Source organism: Saccopteryx leptura, chromosome 3, assembly GCF_036850995.1.
Source record: "Saccopteryx leptura isolate mSacLep1 chromosome 3, mSacLep1_pri_phased_curated, whole genome shotgun sequence".
Lineage (NCBI taxonomy): Eukaryota > Metazoa > Chordata > Mammalia > Chiroptera > Emballonuridae > Saccopteryx > Saccopteryx leptura.
The window spans coordinates 78,520,365-78,539,483 of NC_089505.1; the positions used below are offsets into that span (position 1 = coordinate 78,520,365).

A 19,119-nucleotide genomic window follows, 5' to 3' on the forward strand; every position below is an offset into this window, starting at 1 on the left:
CAAAAGCAAAGATATTTGGTTTCATTACCAATATTGAGTTATGTCAGAAACATATTAACAACAAAACTTTAAACAGTTTCATTGGCTCCAAAAATGTGAAGTAACTGATACCGCTTTACTTGTTATTGTCAATCATTTGAATATTCTATTGGCTGATTTAAAAGAAAGATTTTCTGATTTAAAACAAATTGATTTCCCAACATGGATGATGCAGCCAATGTTAGTGGATTTGTCTGATATATCAAATATGCAGTATCAAGAAGAACTCACAGAATTGCAAATTGATGAGTCAGTTAAAGCTTTATTTAATATCAAAGGAGCGATGGCATGGCTTTGTGAGGAAACAGAAATCAAATACCCAAACTCAACCAAATGTGCAAGAAAACTATTGCTACCGTTTCCATCTTCATTTTTAGCTGAATGTGGATTTAGTGCTGTAAATGATTTACTGGTAAAAAAAAGAAATCGGCTGGATATAACACAACGTGGAGACTTGAGACTAAAGCTAACCAAATTGGAACCTAATATAAAATCTCGGTGCAGCAAGCATCAAGCACAAGGATCACACTAAATTAAAATAATAAATTAATATAGAAAAATCTGTATTAAAATTATTTGGAATTTAAATTTGTTTTTCATTATATGTTTTGAAATTTTACTTACTGTGTTTTGTTAACAATTTCATAGTGATTTCTTCCTAGAACCTATCATTTATGTTTATTAAGTGAACAAATCAATTTTTTAATGTTAAAAATTATGTATGTTACATAGGGGGGGACATCAAAATTTTAGAAAGGTTAAGGTGGGGCATGGCACAAAAAAGGTTGGGAAACACTGAATTAAACAAAAGAACAATGGTGCTCCATCCAGAGCAGCTCTCCAAGTTTGAGGGAGATGGTGCAGGTGATGTTCTTTCTTAAAAACCCAGCCGTCTAATAAGAGCCCACAGGAGAATGGTTTAGCTTTAATAAGCATGGAGATCCCTTGGGGATGAGGGCTCCACTTGAAGTTGTGGTTCCTCAGGTCTGCAGGGCTCAGAATGTAAACTTGACACAATATACTTAAAAGGAAAAAGATATGGAATCTTTTCAAATGCAACGACTTCTAGGATAAAGATTTAAAAAGTTGAGACTGACTTACATTGAGCAAAAAATTATAACCTCTGGTTATGGCCTTGGCCAGTTGGCTCAGCAGTAGAGCATGGGCTTGGTATGTGCAAGACCTGGGTTCAATTCCTGGTGTGAGCACTCAGGCTAAACAGCCATTTGCTTCTTCACCCCTTCCCCCTCTGCCTTCACTCTATCTTTTCCCCTCAGGAAGCTATGGATTTATTAAAGCAAGGTGGCCCCAGGCTATGAGGATGGCTCTATGGCATAACCTCTGGTGCTAAAATAGTTCCACTGCCGAGCAACAGTCCCAGATGGCAAGAACACCCCTAGTGGGCTTGCTAGGTGGATCCCGGTGGGGGCGCATGCAATACTGTCTTTCTGCCTCCTTGCTTCTCATGTAAGGAAGGAATAATAAAACCATTATTGGCTGTAGTTCTGAGATATCATCAATTTATTTTAAAACAATAGCTTCTGCAAGAAAGCATAGTCAACAGACTAAATTATCTCACTAGGTTTTTTTTAGAAATGAATTAAATGTGAGGTGTGTAATAAAAGAGATAAATACATTGGGTTAAAAAAATTACTTTCTCCCGCACTTCTGCACACATTCCCTCCCCCCCTCTCCCCCCGTGTATTTCTCTGCAAGCCCCTCCCTCTCCTCGGGGTTTCTCCCCTTTCTCCCCCTCGCGCTCCTCTCCCCGGTTACTGTGACTCTCCCCGTCGCGGTCCAGTCCCCCCGCACGCCCACGTTGCCGTCTCTTTATGGCCCCTCACTGACCTCTCCTCCCCTCCCGTGTCTCTCTCCGTCCCGACCCCTCCCAGCCCCGCTCTGCGCGTCCCCAAGGCCCCTTCGCTGTCGCCGCTCCCACACAGCCCTCCCCGTGCGGGGCCGGGGGCTCTTCTGGGGACCCCGCGTTCTCGCCCCGAATCTCCGCCCCAAGGAGAGTGTGCTCTTCCTGGACTCCGGCCTCTTAATAAATGGGGTGGGGTCTCAGGAGGGGGTCCGCAGGTCCCCAGGCCGGAAGTGGGGGGCAGTCCGGGCTCTACGGGCCGAGAGAGGCCGGGAGGGGGAAGGGGCGCACACTGTCCGTCTCCAGCGCCCGCTTCCGTCTCCTGGGACTTTAAACAGCGCGGGGGAGGTGGGGTGCACTCTCGGGACCAAGGCAGGAAACTCCGCGCATGGGGTGGTCCCAACGTCCAACGGTGGGGGGACACGGGCGGGGGGGAGCTTCAAAGTTTCCCCGGAAACCGACACAGAGTCCCCGCCCGGCAGCGAAGCGGGCAGGCTCGGGGCCTCTCACCGGGACTCCGCACTCACCGCTGGGGGCTCGGCAGCGGGGCTCTCGGCATCCGCAACGACCCTCAGTCTCCCCGCGTGTAGGGATAGGGATGGGGAGGGTCAGGTTTAATCCGGTTTGAACATCAGCAGACATCGCGGGACTTCGCAAATCTACAGCGCCTTCCGGTTTGTAGAAAACTGCGCGTGATCATCGCCTCAAAAACCCGGCTGATTTACCACTTCCCTCAGTGGGCGGGGGGGATGTTAATACTGAGGCCAAATCGCCTCAATCGTGGCTTCCCTTTCCCTTTCTAGGCGGTTACAATTTTTTATAGGGCTTGGAATTTGACTAAGGTAATAAAATGCGTAAGAGTTTTTCCCCAAAGTTAATATTATGACGAGGCCCTGTCTGGGTTGCTCAGTTTGTTACTGTCCTCCTGATCCACTAAGGGCTGTGGGATGGAGCTCGTACAAGAAGGAAGCAATGAATGCATAACTGCATGGAACGAAAAAATCTGCGTTTCTCTTTCTCTCTGCCCCACCATGCCCTCTTAAATATCAATCAATAAAAACTAACTTTCAAGATTATTATGACACCTCAGGGATTAAATGTTGCATAACAACTTTGACACACAAACTGTAAGATTTTCTTTTCTTTTTTTCACCAAGAGAGACAGTAAAAGGAACAGACGGGAAAGGAAAAAGATGAGAAGCAGCAACTGGTAGTTGTACACTTTAGTTATTCATTGACTGCTTTCTTATATGTGCTTTTATGGGGATGGGGCAAAAATTGGGATGAGGGGGCGGGCTCCAACTGAGCCCATGACCCCTTGCTCAAGCTAGCAACCTTGGCCTCAAGCCCCTGACCTTGGAGTCATGTCTATGAAACCACATTCAAGCCAGAGATCCTGTGCTCAAGCTGCTGGTTTTGAAGCTGGGTCCTCAGTATCCCAGCTCAATGCTCTACCCACTGGTCAACAGCTTGGTCAGGCTGTAAGATTTTTCTTAGATGGCTTTGGACTAATTGCTCACTGGCTTAGAGAAGCCTCCCAATATGCCAAGGCTGTGGGCAAGAATGAACAATGAATACCTGTATATGAATAAGTGGAACAAGAAGTGAATGTTCGTCTCCCCCCACCTCTAAACTGAATAAAAACATTTAAATTGAAATCTCATTTTAAAAAAGATTACTCTTAAGTGTATATTGCCTGATGTATTATTATTATTATTATTATTATTATTACTACTACTACTACCTGAAAGCTGGGGAAGCAGAGAGACTCCTGCAAGAGCCTTGACTGGGATTCACCCAGAAAGCCCCTTACCAGGCAATGCTGTGCCCATCCCATCTGGGTCTTTTACTGCGTTGCTCGGCAACTGAGCCATTTTAGCGCCTGAGGAAAGCCCTGGAGCAATCCTTAGCACCCGTGTCCAACTTGCTTGAACCATTTGAGCCATGGCAGCAGGAGAAGAGAGGGGGCGGGGGTGGAAATGCAGATGTTCACTTCTCCTGTGTACCCTGATTGGGAATCCAACCCGGGACTTCCACATGCTGTGCCGACACTCTACTGCTGAGACTACTAGCCAGGGTCTATTGTCTGGCATTTAATAATGTTTTTTAATAATGCATTGGAGTCTTAATTAAATACATCAATATATTCATTCTATTTTATTATTTTTCCCAGGGTGTATTCCTGATGTTCTGTGAAAATTCATCTTGCCAAAAGTCTTTCCAAATCGATTATACTTGCATTTTCTCTAATTATATAGTATAACTGTTTTATTTGCTTAATTATGAAGAATGAATCAAAACTTTCCTGTCTTTATTGTAAATGTTGTGTTTGATACCAGGAGAAATTTTCTTCAGAAGTGAAAACTAAGAAACAATTCTAACAGATTTTTACTTTGATTATATTTATATTATACATAATTGTTTTCATTGCTATAGTTGATTTTGAAGGGACTGAAAGTTTAATGTAATGCGTTTGTCAAATCATTCTATGCGTAGGTTCCAAAATATCTTTTTAAAACTCTATTATGTTGGTAACAGGATTTGGGATCTGTGGAATTCAGATTATGGAGCATACAGTGCTGTGTAGTATTTCCCTCAGCCATATTGACATGAAAGACATTTCAGTGTGCACACTCGTGTTCACAAGCAAATACATACAGGGCTGCTGGAACACCTCATGAAACTCAAATCATTTGGAAATAGTCAATAAAGTCAAAAATTCATTTTGTTTTGGCAAGTTTTGTTGCTCGTATATTTACAAAGGAGGGAAATGAACATATTTACAAGAGAGAAAAAACGAATGAATTGGTGCAAAATTTGGACATATGTCCTTCTGGTTGTTGTTTTTGTTTTGTTTTTCCAATATAAAACAAATGCAATAAAAAGGCAGTGGATAAAGGCTTTACCTGTGAATTCTGAGGTTGCCAGTTTGAAACCCTGGGCTTATCTGGTCAAGGCACATATGGTAGTTAATGCTTCCTCCTCCCCCTTCTCTCTCTCTCTCTCTCTCTCTCATCTCTAAAGTGAATAAATAAAACCTTTTTTAAAAAAGGGATAGAGACAGTCTATGATCAAGGCAACAAACCAAGATATGCAAATCTGAGCAGGTCTAAGTGCACCCAACCCCATGCCAGAAAATGCTTACAAGAAATCCTGTTTCAGACACCTGCTCCTTACAGCTCTGTGCTGATGCCTCTAGGGTTTCATCCCAGCTGTTTAACGGATGCAGAAATAAACTTATAAAACTCATCAGGCCTAGGTGTCCTCGCTTCGGCCTAGCTAACATTTGGTGCCCAAACCTGGGAGAGTCTCTTAGGGGCAGGATTGGAGCAGCGCTGTTGACCCCCAACTACCCTGAGCTTGCAACACATAGAGCGGTGGGCAGTGACAGCTGGTTTCAGATTTACATCTGAACTCTGCTCGGGGTTGCAGGGCTGACCTGTGCCGGTTCTCTTCCCGGTGACCCTCCTGAGCCAGCCAAGGATGCCAGACATTGGGAGGTTCTCTTCTCCATTGCTGACTTCTTCGTCCAACTGGTCATCCATTCTGGTGAGTGACTCTCTGATCCCTCTCACTGGGTCTGTCAACTCCACTCACTTTCGCTTCGCTTTGGCCCTCGACTCACTTCAAAAGTCCCCAGCTAGGCCTGGAGACCCTCTCAAGTTAGCATCCCTTAGACTCGGGGTGCCTGATGTAAGGGACTCCTCTCACTCACTCAGGGTGGCTCAGCTACTGATAGGGACGCCTGTCAATAGAAAGTCACTCTCAGAGATTGTAGTTAAGTCACTCCCCCTGCCCTTGCTGCCCTTCTCTTCCTCCTCTCACTGTGGGCAACGCACACTCCACACCTCCAGAATCCACTGCCTTAGGCTATCTCTTCAAAAATATAAATCATCTCACCTTAAAAAAGAAATCAAGCAAAAATCCTTTTTTTTTTTTTTTTTTGGCAACAGTTTGGCCTTTGTATAAACTAGACAATTATTCTTAATGGCTGGATAATGACACTTTTAGTTTCAAAACCTTATAAAACCTCACTAACCTCTGTCACTGCAATGGAAAATGGTCAGAAATTCCCTATGTGCGGGCCTTCTGCACCTTTCACTATAGATTCTCTCTGTCAGTCCTGCTCAACCTATCAAATTCTTCTCAAAATGAGAAAATAATGACTCAAAAATTAAACTAAATCAATGCATTTAAATATACTGTTCTAACTGTATATACTCTATGCAATAGTCTCATTCCTGTGACTACATAGTATGAGCTTTGTTGCTTTAAAATTAGAATATATAAGGGACACTCATTTAACTTTTAATAGAATGCAATTGTATATCCAGAACTTGTTTCTGTATTCGGTAAGGTCTTGCCACGTTAATTTTTGTGCTATGTGCTCATTCTCTCCTGCGTGAAGGGCCAGACTGCAACTCTGCTATTTGGTTTAATCCGGTTTTATTTGTGTGTCATGCTTGTGTCTGCACTGCAGTTGCCTCTTTTCTACGTAGACAATCTCAGGTTGAGACCTCTCCTCTGTCTGTCTAAAATGTTTGCTGTTCTATACACCCTGGGGATTCTCTGTCTCTGCCCTTTAGCTTTTATGTCATCTGGACCTTGGAAATGCTGTCTGCGGCACCAGTTGGTGTGAAACAAGATGACTGTCTCTGTCCCTCCTTCTGGAGGATTTAGTTTATAAATATCTTTTTGTTTGACTTTGTTTTTATTTTTTATTTTGTTTATTATGATATGCACCAGCTTTCATGTTCTTATTAAAAATTCTATTCAAAAGGATAATAATAAAATTTCAAAGTAGAAAATATCTCACTTCCCTTTCCAGACAGTAAATCTCAGAAAAAAGAAAAAAAAACAGGGCATACTGACACTTTTAAAATCCACACACCTCAGTAGTGTGTTCTCGCCCTTCACTTAAGCCTTCTTAGAAGGTTGCCAAAGGGAAGTGAGAAGTGTTGCCTTCTGTATAACTATTAAGAATACTATTTATATACATAACAAAGTATAAAGTTATTCCAACCTGACCACGCGTTGGCGCAGTGGATAGAGCGTTTGACTGGGATGCCGAAGACCCAGTTGGAAAGCCCAAGATCCCTGGCTTGAGTGCAGGCTCATCTGGTTTGAGCAAGGCTCACCACCTTGAGCCCAAGGTCTCTGGCTTTACAAGGGGTCACTTAGTCTGCTGTAACCCCCTGGTCAAGGCACATATGAGAAAGCAATCAATGAACTAAGGTGCCACAGTGAAGAAATGATGCTTCTCATCTCTCTCCCTTCCTGTCTGTCTGTCCCTATTGTAAGGTATTTTTCCCCACCGAGAAAGAAGGAAGGGGCGTAGCCACTAAGTGTGGAATAGTAAAGGCTTTATTTAGTACAGCTAGTACTCGACTTACGACCACGATTGGTTCCAACAGACTGGTCGTAACACGATTTGGTCATAAATTGAAAAGGCTATATGTACAGTACTGTGAAATGATGTTATAAAAATCTTTAAGTCATATTTTATCATAATTTTCTTTCATTATTGTCATATATCATTATTTTCTTTGTTCATTTTATGCCATTTGTATCATCTTTACACCATTTTGTTTCTATTTTTACATTCGTCAGGTTTAAGTAAAAACACTGCATTACCAGTACAACTGGTTTAATATTTGCAAAGACAATCTCCTCTTGTAGACATCTTGGGAGGGGTTTGATGAAAAATATCCAAGACACAAAACACAAATTGCTGTACCAAGTCTGGGGTAACAATTGAAATGGTCCACGTGGAGATGGTAGTGCTTCCGGAAGCTGGTCCACACTCTCATTCGCCCAGCTGGGCAACGCTTGCACTGCCAGATGCGGAGCAGTGAGAGCAGTCGTGGCTAGTGATTGTGGTCGTAAAGTCAAATGGTCATAAGTTGCATAGGTCATAAGTCGATCAATATTTGTACAGAGTGTTTCTCTAATGAGATTCACTGGTCCAGAAGATGGAAGTTAGGAAAATCGCACATGGAAAAACTGCGTGGGCAAATTTAAAGAAGTCCCCCAGGGAAGTCGGGCTAATCTGACGTAGCGAAATCTCACTGGCTGACAGTCACTTTCTTCCAAAGGACTCCTGGGAAGTTTCCTTTGGCTTGCTTGGTTGCGGGAGGTCCTAGCCAAAGTTCCCGGCCTGAGTTCCCCACATTACCTACCCCATTATCCACCGATCTTACATTCAGATCTTTTTGTGTTAATTAGGGGTGCCGTTTATTCGTCTGCCTACTTCCTGCTGATTAGGGCCATCATGGGGAGGGGGAGATCGGAAGGTGGTGGCTTTGAGGGGTGTCACGAGGAACATCTGTTTGGCCATGAGTTGAGAAACTTGACTGATGCGGTTCTGTAAGAATTTAAAAAGGCGGGGCAAATATGAGTTATACGCTAATAATTAGAAGAAGATTTAGGTAGGATAGGGGCAGCCCAGGTAAGAATGGGTGGCTTCCATTAGGAGTTAAGCAGGTTGTAGGAGAGATTTTTGCTTAATTTTTCTTGCAGACAGTTGAGATTGAAGCTTCTTTTATCAGGCCAGTCTTACTGAACAGCATTGCTCCCTGCTTCAGCTCACTCTGGTGGCAGGTTCCTGGTGGGAGGGACAGGAGCAACTGGAGGGTCTGCATGGCCCAGTCTTTTGGTGAGCTGCAGACGAGTAAGGCCCAGTGGTTCTGACTCCCAGCAATCCTGTATGGGAGCAAGTTTGAGGCGAGAGACATGATACCAAGGTGTTTGGTCTAGAAGTTTAGCTGCAGTAGGAGTAGTCAGTATTACCGTATGGGGTCCTGTCCATCTGGGCTGTAGGAAGCCAGGTTGGAGCTCCCTTAGAAGAACACTGTCTCCTGGTTGGAGGGAGACCATCGGGTGTGTTTCATCTGGACCCCCTATGGGAGGAAGGGTCTGGTCCACATGTTCCCTGAGAAGATGGCGAAGTAAAGACAGAAAGGGGAGGTATGTGGCAAGAGGAGGGGGATTGACATTAAGTTGTGATTGATTAGGAATGGTCTACCATAAACCAGCTCAAAGGGGCTGAGTCCAGTGGGGTTTTCGGGGTTGCTCTGATTCTGGTGAGTGCCGGGGGGAGTAGCTTTGGCCAGGAGAACCTGGTCTTGATGGAATGTTTAGTTAGCTGATTCTTCAGGATGCCGTGGGCTCTTTCCACCTTACCTGATGATTGAGGGTGATCGGGTATGCGGAACTTCCAGGTAATGTTGAGAGAGGTGGCAACCTGCTGACTGTTTGGGCAGTGAAGGCCGGGCCATTGTCTGACTGGATGGTAGTCAGCAGTCCAAACCACAGGATGATGTTTTCAATGAGAATGGAGGCAACGGTGTCTGTCATCTCTCGAGAGGTGGGAAAGGCTTCTATCCATCCTGAAAAGGCGTCAACAAAAGTTAAGATATACGGAGTTTTTTGTAAGGGTGCATATGAGTGAAGTCAATCTGCCAATCCTGGCTGGCACATGCCCCCTCAGCTGATGAGTAGGGAAGCAGGGGTGGAGTCGCCCTTGTGTAGAGGTTTTGTAACAGACAGCACATGCTCCGTGTACCTTTTTGATAGTCTGCTGGAGGCCTGGGAAGAAAAAGAGTGGTTGCAAGAACCGATAGAGAGCTTTTGGCCCTATGTGTAAGGAACAGTGGATATCAGAAAAGAGAGTTTCGCCCTGTCTTTTTGGTAAGGCAATTCTATCTCCGAGAAATATCCATCCATGGTTGCAAAGGTCTACACCCTTTCTGAGGAGGGCCTGTTCTTCCTCAGGAGTGTAGGAAGGTTTCAAAGAGGTGGAAAGAAACATAGAGGAGTGGGGGAGGCTCCCAGGGTGAGGTTTCGAGCTGTTGTGCCAGCCCGAGCATTTCCCAAGGCCACCGGGTCCTGAGAGGGACAATGTACCACAGCCACCTCAGCGGGAAGCTGTAATGCCTGCAGAAAAGATTAGTTTCTTCTTTTTTAGGGAAGGATAAATGTTTGAGAGATTCCAGATAAGGCCCCCCAGGGGTGTTTTAGAGTCAGGTTTGGATCCCTTTTCCCCCATGGTCACCCTCAGTTCTCGGAGTGGTCAGAGATGAGTATCGGAGTCCCAAAACTCAAGCTTTAGCCAAGGACGGCTAAAGTAAAGTGGATATTCTCAGGATGTCTTCATGGGCACACATGCACTTGGAACAGAAAGAAGTCCCTGATGCAGCTGTGGTTTCGGACAGGGATACTTGGCGGAAAGAACTGAGGTGGGGGTGGGAAGGTGGGGGACTTACTGCACTGTGCGCCGAAGTGGTGGAAGGTCAGTGATCCTGGTTCATTCTCGGAGGGGAAGAGGAGGGGAGTGGTCCTTGCGGACTTCAAATTCCTCCCGGGTTTCGGCACCAAATGTAAGGTATTTTTCCCTGCCTAGGAAGAAGGAAGGGGCGTAGCCACCAAATGTGGAATAGTAAAGGCTTTATTTAGTACAGAGCGTTTCTTGGATGAAATTCACTGGCCCAGAAGATAGAGGTCAGGAAAATTGCACATGGAGAAATGGCATGGGAAATTTAAAGGGGTCTTCTAGGGAAGTCGGGCTAATCTGATGTAGTGAAATCTCACTGGCTGACAGTCGCTTTTTTCCCCAAGGACTCCTGGGAAGGTTCTTTTGGCCCGATTGGTTGTGGGTGGTCCTAGCCAAAGTTTCTGGGCCTGAGTTCCTCATATGACCTTCCCCCATTATCCACCGATCTTACACCTATCTGTTCCTCTCTCTGTCTCTGTCACAAAAAAATAAAATAGAAATAAATAAAGTTATCCCTAGTTTTTTTTAATCAGGTGGTCTAAAAAGGCATGTGATATTACTACTGGTTTAAAATTAATATCTTTCAAAATTCTTCAAAAATAATATATGTTTGTTTTGCCTGAGTTTAAAAAGATTCCTCTTATCTCAGTTATATCTTCCAAAAATATGAATGTTTCCAATAAAAAAAATCTTTCTGATAGTTATAAAATATGCTCATAAAAATATTAATCTAAAATTGCTAATTAGTTCTTAGGTTTGGGATCAGGGCTCCTTTAAATCCAAAGCCCCTTTAAAACTCAAATTCCCCTCACCCAATTTCCTACTCGGGCAATTTCTTCGGTAAGCATCTCCCTCGTCCTCTCTCCCCCTGCTTTCAGCATCTTCCCCTCATCTAGAAAAGGTTCCGGAAAATGTCCTTGGGACAAAACCATCGAGAGGAAACTTAGGGTTAATTTGAGAAAGGGAGACAGTCTGTGCTCAAGGCAGCAAAGCAGATATGCTAATCTGAGCATGTCCAGGGGCACCCAACCCCATGCCAGCAAATGCCCGCAACCATCCTTCTGTCAGTCACTCACTTCCTGCAGCTCTCTGCTGGCGCTGCCAGAGTCTCAGCCTGTCTCCTTTTCAGATGCGTAAATAAACTTCTTATAAACCTCATCAGGTCTGTGTGTCCCTCTTTAGTCGAACTAACATTACTGACTGGCTTAGGTCTCACTTAAATTTAAGGACTTTGAAAATTGAAGATTTTAATCAATTGGAAAAAAATTGCATAGTTTTAGCAATAAAAGGAATAAGGTATAGAAATACTTTTTTAAAGTTTTAAATCAAAATATTTATGAAAGGTGCAGAATGTTTATGCAGGTTGTAGAGGGTTTGTGCAGAGGGGTAAAAAAGAGAAAGGAAACATAGGGGAAAACACACACATATTACAGAAAAAGAGACATTCAAAAAAAATTTTTACCTGGCCTTTAAGGTCTTCAATAATTGGAGGAGGAACAGAGACTAGGCCTTAAACATGTTTGCCAGGGGATCCACCAGGCTGTAAAATAACAAAAAGTCTCCCCAAATCCCAGCAGGGATTTTCTGGCCCTTCCTCAGGGGCCTACTTTAAGGGCAGATGGGAGGTAGACTGGAACTGCTTCTGTCCCAATCCCAGGCCAGCAGGCAGACCCTGCCCTCTCTGTAGTTGTGTGGGCCATTGGAGTTCAGACCTCCCAGCGCCCCTCCCAGGCATAAGAGACTCCCTTCTTGCCCCAGCCTCTCCCTGGCACTAGCACTTCTTGACACCCTGGAGGAAAGAAGACTGATAGGACCTGACCGCGCCACAGGCCTCCACCTGCCCCATCTGAATGGTAGAGCCTTGCTTAACTCGACAGGTTTCTAGTAAGGCCATTTCTCCCCTATTAGGTATAGGCCACTTACTTGGTACTCCTTCAATATTCAGGACGACTGTTTTCTTTCACTATCTCGATTATTTGGGTGCACAGTATTTTCTCCAACTCACTGATCTCCCCCACTCATCTGTTATCCAGAAAATTACCCCTTTACCCACCCTGTTGAGAATGCAAGCTGACAGGGTTTTTGAAATTTAGATTTGTGGGGGACAGAGGTGTGGGGGACTGGCAGTAAACTGATAGGGTCCTTGCTGCCCATGCCCCCAACTCACTTGCCTGATTAAGCTGCTAAAGGCTAAGCTCTTCCCCACAACCTCTGACTGATTGTTGAAGTTGGTAAAGGCAATTTACACGCCCTTCCCCACACCTCCATGTTGCTGTGATGCTGAAGTACCTCTACTCATCCTATCCCCCCCCTGTCCCTGGGAGAGACTGGAGGTAGTATTCTTTTGACCCTTTGTTTTGGGAAGTTAAGATGTTATATATAGTGGAGGGGTTTTGGGTGCTCTGCAGAGAATTCTTAGTTTGCCTTTAAAATGTGACTTTATTTCTGAGCTCTCATTGATGAGCAAAAGACTTTACTTTACACTATAACAATCAATCTAATCTTTTTTCTTTCTGTGTTTATTTTCTAATCCTCTACCGTTCCCACCCGAGACCCACAAAATTATTTGTCACGGTGGTTTGCAAGAAATGACAACCAACCTGAGGCCTCAGGTAAGGCGGGACTGAAGCTGAAGAAGGCAGGTGAGGGGACTCCCTGGGTTGCACGCATAAGTAAAAGAGGTTTTCAGGGAGAGTACATTTGGGAGTAATACATTATGAGACAGGGTTAAAAAGAAAGGGACCGCCCTGGCCAGTTGGTTCAGTGGTAGAGCGTCGGCCTGGCGTGCGGAAGTCCCGGGTTCAATTCCCGGCCAGGGCACACAGGAGAGGCGCCCATCTGCTTCTCCACCCCTCCCCCTCTCCTTCTTCTCTGTCTCTCTTTTCCCCTCCCTCAGCCGAGGCTCCGTTGGAGCAAAAGATGGCCCGGGCGCTGGGGATGGCTCCTTGGCCTCTGCCCCAGGTGCTACAATGGCTCTGGTCGCGACAGAGTGACACCCCGGATCTGCAGAATATCCCCCCCTGGTGGGCGTGCCGGGTGGATCCCGGTCGGTTGCATGCGGGAGTCTGTCTGACTGCCTCCCCGTTTCCGGCTTCAGAAAAATACAAAAAAAAAAAAAAGAAAAAAAAAAAAAAAAGAAAAGAAAAAGAAAGGGACCTTTTTGTAAGAATAGTTATGCAGCTAGTAAGCTTTTTGTGTTATGTTCAAGATGTGTGCCCTGGTTCCTGGAGGTGGGAATGGTTAGCTCTGCTACAGGGGAGCAAGTAGGGAAAGTTCTGAGAAGGCAGTGGTGTGAGGAGACTATGGCAGGAGGAATGAAAGTGGAAGTCTCTCTGGCAGTTGGTGCCATACTCTGTGGCTGGGGGCCCGAGGGACGTGGGGTAGTGTGGATGCTTCTAATTCTCTCCGGCTGCTTGGTTTGCTGCTCAGATAAAATTGAGAAAGAGGAGAAGTCTTGGCATGGTCAACCTGAGCTGCCAGTTACAGCAACTGTGAAATTTTAGAATGGATAGGAGACTCATGTAAAATTACAGCATTTCCTGTTATTGTCTGATTTTTTCTTTGATGTTTTTGCTACAATCCTTGGAACTATCACTTGTTTCTTTCCTATTCTTTGCCTGGAAATTCGGCAGAGGACCCCTGGTGGATCTGACTACCAAAATCTCCCACGCAGCTGCTGAGAGTATATTTTCTCAGGGAGATTTTGCTAGTTCCATCCTCCAGTGTCTCTGTCAGAAAATGCCCAGACTGAGATCAGGCAGGCATCTTTCTGGTATGGTTGTGCTCTGAAATCCCAGGTTTCTCTCTGACTTGTCTGTTTCTAGTTTCTATTTAGTTTTTCTCTGACCTTGTCCAAAATATGTCTGCTCTTAAGACCTAAGTTAAGTTCTTGCATGCAAAAATTGGAAATACTGGCTCTAATATTGAAGAAAAAATAAAATAGTTTTATTTCTGCATTTTTGCTTAAAAATAAGAGCACATAGTGTTCATTTAAATGTAAATAGAATGTAATTTGGATCATAAAGACTTGCTAATTGGCCCTGGCCAGTTGGCTCAGCGGTAGAGCGTCGGCCTAGTGTGCGGAGGACCCGGGTTCGATTCCCGGCCAGGGCACACAGGAGAAGCGCCCATTTGCTTCTCCACCCCTCCGCCGCTCTTTCCTCTCTGTCTCTCTCTTCCCCTCCCGCAGCCAAGGCTCCATTGGAGCAAAGATGGCCCGGGCGCTGGGGATGGCTCTGTGGCCTCTGCCCCAGGCGCTAGAGTGGCTCTGGTCGCAATATGGCGACGCCCAGGATGGGCAGAGCATCGCCCCCTGGTGGGCAGAGCGTCGCCCCGTGGTGGGCGTGCCGGGTGGATCCCGGTCGGGCGCATGCGGGAGTCTGTCTGACTGTCTCTCCCCGTTTCCAGCTTCAGAAAAATTAAAAAAAAAAAAAAAAAAAAAGACTTGCTAATTTAATTTGTGTTTTGTGAGGTATGTTCTCTACTGTCTTCAGAGTTGGGAGCTAATAGCAACTCAGATATTAGGATTAATCAGATTTCTGTGTTTATGTGTATTTCTGTACTGTAAATTATCTCTTTGTGTGTGAAACTACTCAGGTCTGTGAAACAAAGAAATTAAGAAAAATTAGGCAGTGCCCTGATAAGTCATCTCAGGAGTGTGTCTCACCCGCCTGCTTCAGGCAGTGGGAAGAATAGTATAAGAATGCAAATTTTGGTTTTCAGGCTACATCCTGCAAAAGGGGCCCTGAGGAGATGAGGAATTTAGTTTCTCTGATTTTGCCTATTGAATTAAAAAAATAGCTAAGGGATGCCCTGAAATGGAACTAATAATACAAGGGTGTAAATTCAGAGAATATTTAGAGACAAGAGGTGTTGTATCTATTATTGCTGAGAAATGTTGGCTTTCTCCCTGGTTCACTCATGAAGCAGTCACTAAACTGAAAGGCTTAGGGAAAAGTACATTTCCCTAACAAAGCTGTCAGTTTTTTCCAATGCAAAGATAAAAGTCATACTGGACTTTTTCAGCCTTATGTGCTCTCTAGGTTGGGATTAATATGTTTTGAAAGATGCAGAAGCCTTACTTGTCAGTCCTAATAAGGTAGTCAGTGACAATGCTCCTGTGTATGTAGTAAAAGCATTTACTACATTTTGTCAGACTTTTGAAATCACCCTGAGGACAGGTATTCCTTACAATCCTCAGGGCCAAGGCATTGTAGAGCGTGTTCATCAAGCTCTTAAAGGTCAATTAGAAAATGGAAATGTGGAAATCATACCCTGGAACTTTTGCAAATCTTCTTTGTAACACTCTTTTTACTATAAAAAAATTTGAATACTAATGTACGGGGTCATTCAGTGGCTAAGAATCCAATAAGGAAGGCCTTCCCTAAGTACGATGGAAGGATCTGCTTACAGGATCTGACAAGGGCCAGACTGTTCTCTTGTGAGGCCAAGGATTTGTGTGTTTTTCTAGGTCTGCTGAGCCTTTTTGGTGGGTTTCAGAATGTTTGGCAAGACACCATGAGTCAAGAGGAGTGGCTCACCCTACAAGAGCAATTATATAAGGCTTAGTTTACTCTTAAATTTTTTTTGACCATTTTCTGCTCAAGACTTACTGCAGCTGAGAGGTATATATATATATATATCAGCCCAGCAACAGCCTACTCCTCATGTTATATCAGAATATATTTACTGGTACTAAGTGGCTAAATTCGAGCAAATCATTAATTTGGGGGCGAGGGTATGTTCCAATTTTGTCATCAACAGGTCCGCTTTTAATGCCAGCCAAGAACAAGGAAGGTGAAGCCTCATATTGGAGGAAGCAACCACTTTCCAGAGAGATCCAGAATCCCCATTAAGCTTAAGGCAAGGGCTTAATTGGCAGTCCAAATCTTGGAATAACTTATGTGAGCAATGTCCTGGTTATTTCCCTAGCCTGTTCTGTCCAGTGAGGCAGGCTTCTATCCATCCGGAATAGATGCATAGTAGGACCAGCAAGGACTGGTAACTTTGACTTTTGGGCATCTCAGTGAAGTCTACCTGTGCATCCTCAAAGGGAGCTGCCCCGTAAGACTGGATACCAGGGGGCACTGAAGTTTCTTGTTTTGCATTGTTCTGGTGGCAGGTTGGGCAGCAAAGGCTGACTTTCTTGGCTAAGGTTGCTAGGAGAGGGATGTAGAAATACCTCCCTAGAAGTTTTTCTGTCTTTTCTTGTCCTAGATGGGTGGCAGTGTACAAAGCCTGGACTGCTGCCGGTCCCAGTAGGTGGGGGATGACATCGCTACCATCTGGCACCTGCATCCAGCTGATTTTCAATTCTTGTTTCCTCCTTTTGTATCCACCTTTTTCTCCTTCAGAATATTTGAGTGCAAAATCCGGGGCCCATGAAATAAGAGGGGCAATTAGCCTTGTGATAGGGCAGAGTAGGAGCCCTCTTTGCCTCTGCATCTGCTCTGGCATTTCCTTGGGCTTCTACCATTTCTCCCTTCTGATGTCCTCAGCAGTGGATCACTGCTACTTGTTTTGGCTTCCTAACTGCTTCCAGCAGCTAGAAATTATTCCTGGATATTTTGTATCTTTGCCACCAGAAGTTAAGAGTCCCCTCTCTTTCTAAATTGCCCCATTTCCTCGAAAAGTGAGGAAGGCAGAATGAGAATCAGTAAAGGTATTACTTTTTTACTTTCACTGAGCTTTAAGGCTCCAGTCAGGGCAATCAGTTCTGCCACCTGAACACAGGTGTCCGGGGTTAGAGGCCACACCTCTATACTCTCTGTTAGAGTCAGTTCTGCATACCCTTGCCTGTTGGAAACTGAAATATAAACAGGGTATTTTTGCAATCTGCATATGTCTAGGTACAGAGGTGTTGGGCCCAACCCCTCACTTCACCTGCCTAGTTAACAAAGAGCTATACCTGATTCTCGCTTGTTCCACCCATGTTCTCGGAGCAGGCTGGAAGTTAGTTTCTTATTGGTGTAAAGTTAGATTTGAATGGTATGGTGGGGTTGTTTTTGAGTTGTCTTGGGAACAATTGAATTGCTAATGGACCATGTTTCTTCCCATGTTTCTTCCGTGAATAAAGACGGATGTGTTTCTGGGGCCACCATTACATTGGCTCAGGAACAGTAGAGACTGTTCGCTGTGCCGTCCTACTGAACCCATCTGTATGTATATATCTTTAAGTCTCTGTCTATCATTTATTCAATTTCATACCTTTTCCCGTTCGAGACCCCATAATAGACTTGTCACAGCTGGACCGCGACAATTGGTGCCTGTATGTGCGGACATTGAAAAAGGGAAAGAGGAGATGTAATGGAACCCCCCCAGAAGTGTTCACACAAAGTTAGTATAAAGCTTTGAAAGAGTGAAGCTTTTAAGTAGAGTTTGGGTGGAGAGCATAATAATAAAGTAAGTTGGGAGTAAATAACCATTGGACAGATAGGTTCAAAAGTAAGGGACCTTTTTCTTTTTGTACAAATGTTTTTATTTGAGAATAAGTTGTTTGATCAGAATGAGGTAGAAACATTTGAATGTAAATATAAGAACAACTTGGAGTCTGGGAATAACTCGGGAGATGAGAATATCGCGGCTGTGGCCATTTTAAACTTTGCTCCTCTGTGCCCTCTGCTCCCAAGGTCTTTGTCTCAGACCATTGGAGATCTCTGCTCCAACAAGCTTTGGATCAGGCTCGAGATTCAGGGGAAGAAATGAAGTTTGGGTGGAGAGCATAATAATAAAGTAATTTGGGAGTAAATAACCATGGGATAGATAGGTTCAAAAGTAAGGGACCTTATTTCTTTTTGTACAAATGTTTTTATTTGAGAATAAGTTGTTTGATCAGAATAAGTTGTTTGCTCAGCAATATTAGGCAAGGTCCTGATGAGCAATATCAACAATTTGTTTCAGGGCTGATTCCAAAAGTTGAAAGAATAGTAGTAAAAAAAAAAGTTTATATCAGAATATGTACTGATATTGGCTTTCATACATGGAAGGTCTTGCTTTTGCCACAGGCACTAAGGCAATAATTCCAGGGTATTTTGATAAAAGGCAAAACAAACAAAAGAAGGAAAGTCAGGGAAATATTTATGCCAGTGGATCTTGTTTCCATTGTGGGGGATTCGAAGAATTTTCCTAGAAAGTGCCTTGCTTCCCCCAAATATCATCCTTGACCTCTTTTTTAAGCCCAGCTGGCTCCTAAGGACCCAGACTTTTGCCCATGCTATAAAAAAGGGAAACACTGGGTGAACGAGTGTAAGTCTAGATATAATGCCGAGGGGCAAAGGATTCAGAGAAGCCGCAAAGGCTACTGCTGCCTTGCGCCTGAGTGGTTGCCGGGAGGCTGGTCATGGCTTCCTCCTGGAAGCTCTGGTGGCCACGCAGGCAGGCGGCCAAGGGGACGTGTCCCCCAGGCAGCGTGGGCCGGGTGGGCAGTGCAGCCTCCTTTGCTGGAATGTGCGGCTCCCATGAGCTCACACTGCAGCAGCAGAGGAAGCGCCACTGAGGTTCTGTGGCCCAGATCCTGGTAGTGGTAGTGGCAGCGGAGGTGCTATGGCAGGCTGACCCTCATATGGGTGGGGAGTGGCTCAGCCTGGCAGGCCAAGCCCTGGGAGGGGAGCTGAGAAGCCTTCCCTTGCCTTTCAGCCGGGGTTGAAATGGAGGCTGCCAGACACAGCAGCTATTAGAATTTAGAATGTCTAGAAGACTCAGATGTTTTTCAAAGTTGTATTATTATCTGATTTACTTTAGTAAATAAAAAGACTTAAGAGTTTGGGAAAATTACAGCTCTTTCCTGTTATTCTCTAACTTTCTCTAAATTATCACCTTATTTCTTTCTTATTCTATGCCTGAAAAGAGGGTGAAGGGAATGCCTGTTTGGACTTGGCTAAACAGAGATCTCATACAGCCATCTTGAGACTTTTTGAGAGTTCTGTTTAGTTTTTATCCTTTATTATGT

The 19,119-nt window shown here is 44.5% G+C and overlaps 2 protein-coding genes across 2 annotated transcripts in view; one reads left to right on the forward strand and one right to left on the reverse strand.

Moving 5' to 3' along the window:
- LOC136399336 (zinc finger protein 420-like) overlaps positions 1 to 2,553 on the reverse strand; it is a 318,259-nt gene extending 315,706 nt beyond the window's left edge. The window contains exon 1 of the mRNA XM_066374407.1: positions 2,428 to 2,553. The gene's annotated coding sequence lies outside the window, so the exon portion shown is untranslated. The remainder of the gene's footprint in view (positions 1 to 2,427) is intronic.
- LOC136399334 (zinc finger protein 91-like) overlaps positions 1 to 19,119 on the forward strand; it is a 944,498-nt gene that overhangs the window by 886,690 nt on the left and 38,689 nt on the right. The gene's annotated exons all lie outside the window — the stretch shown is intronic.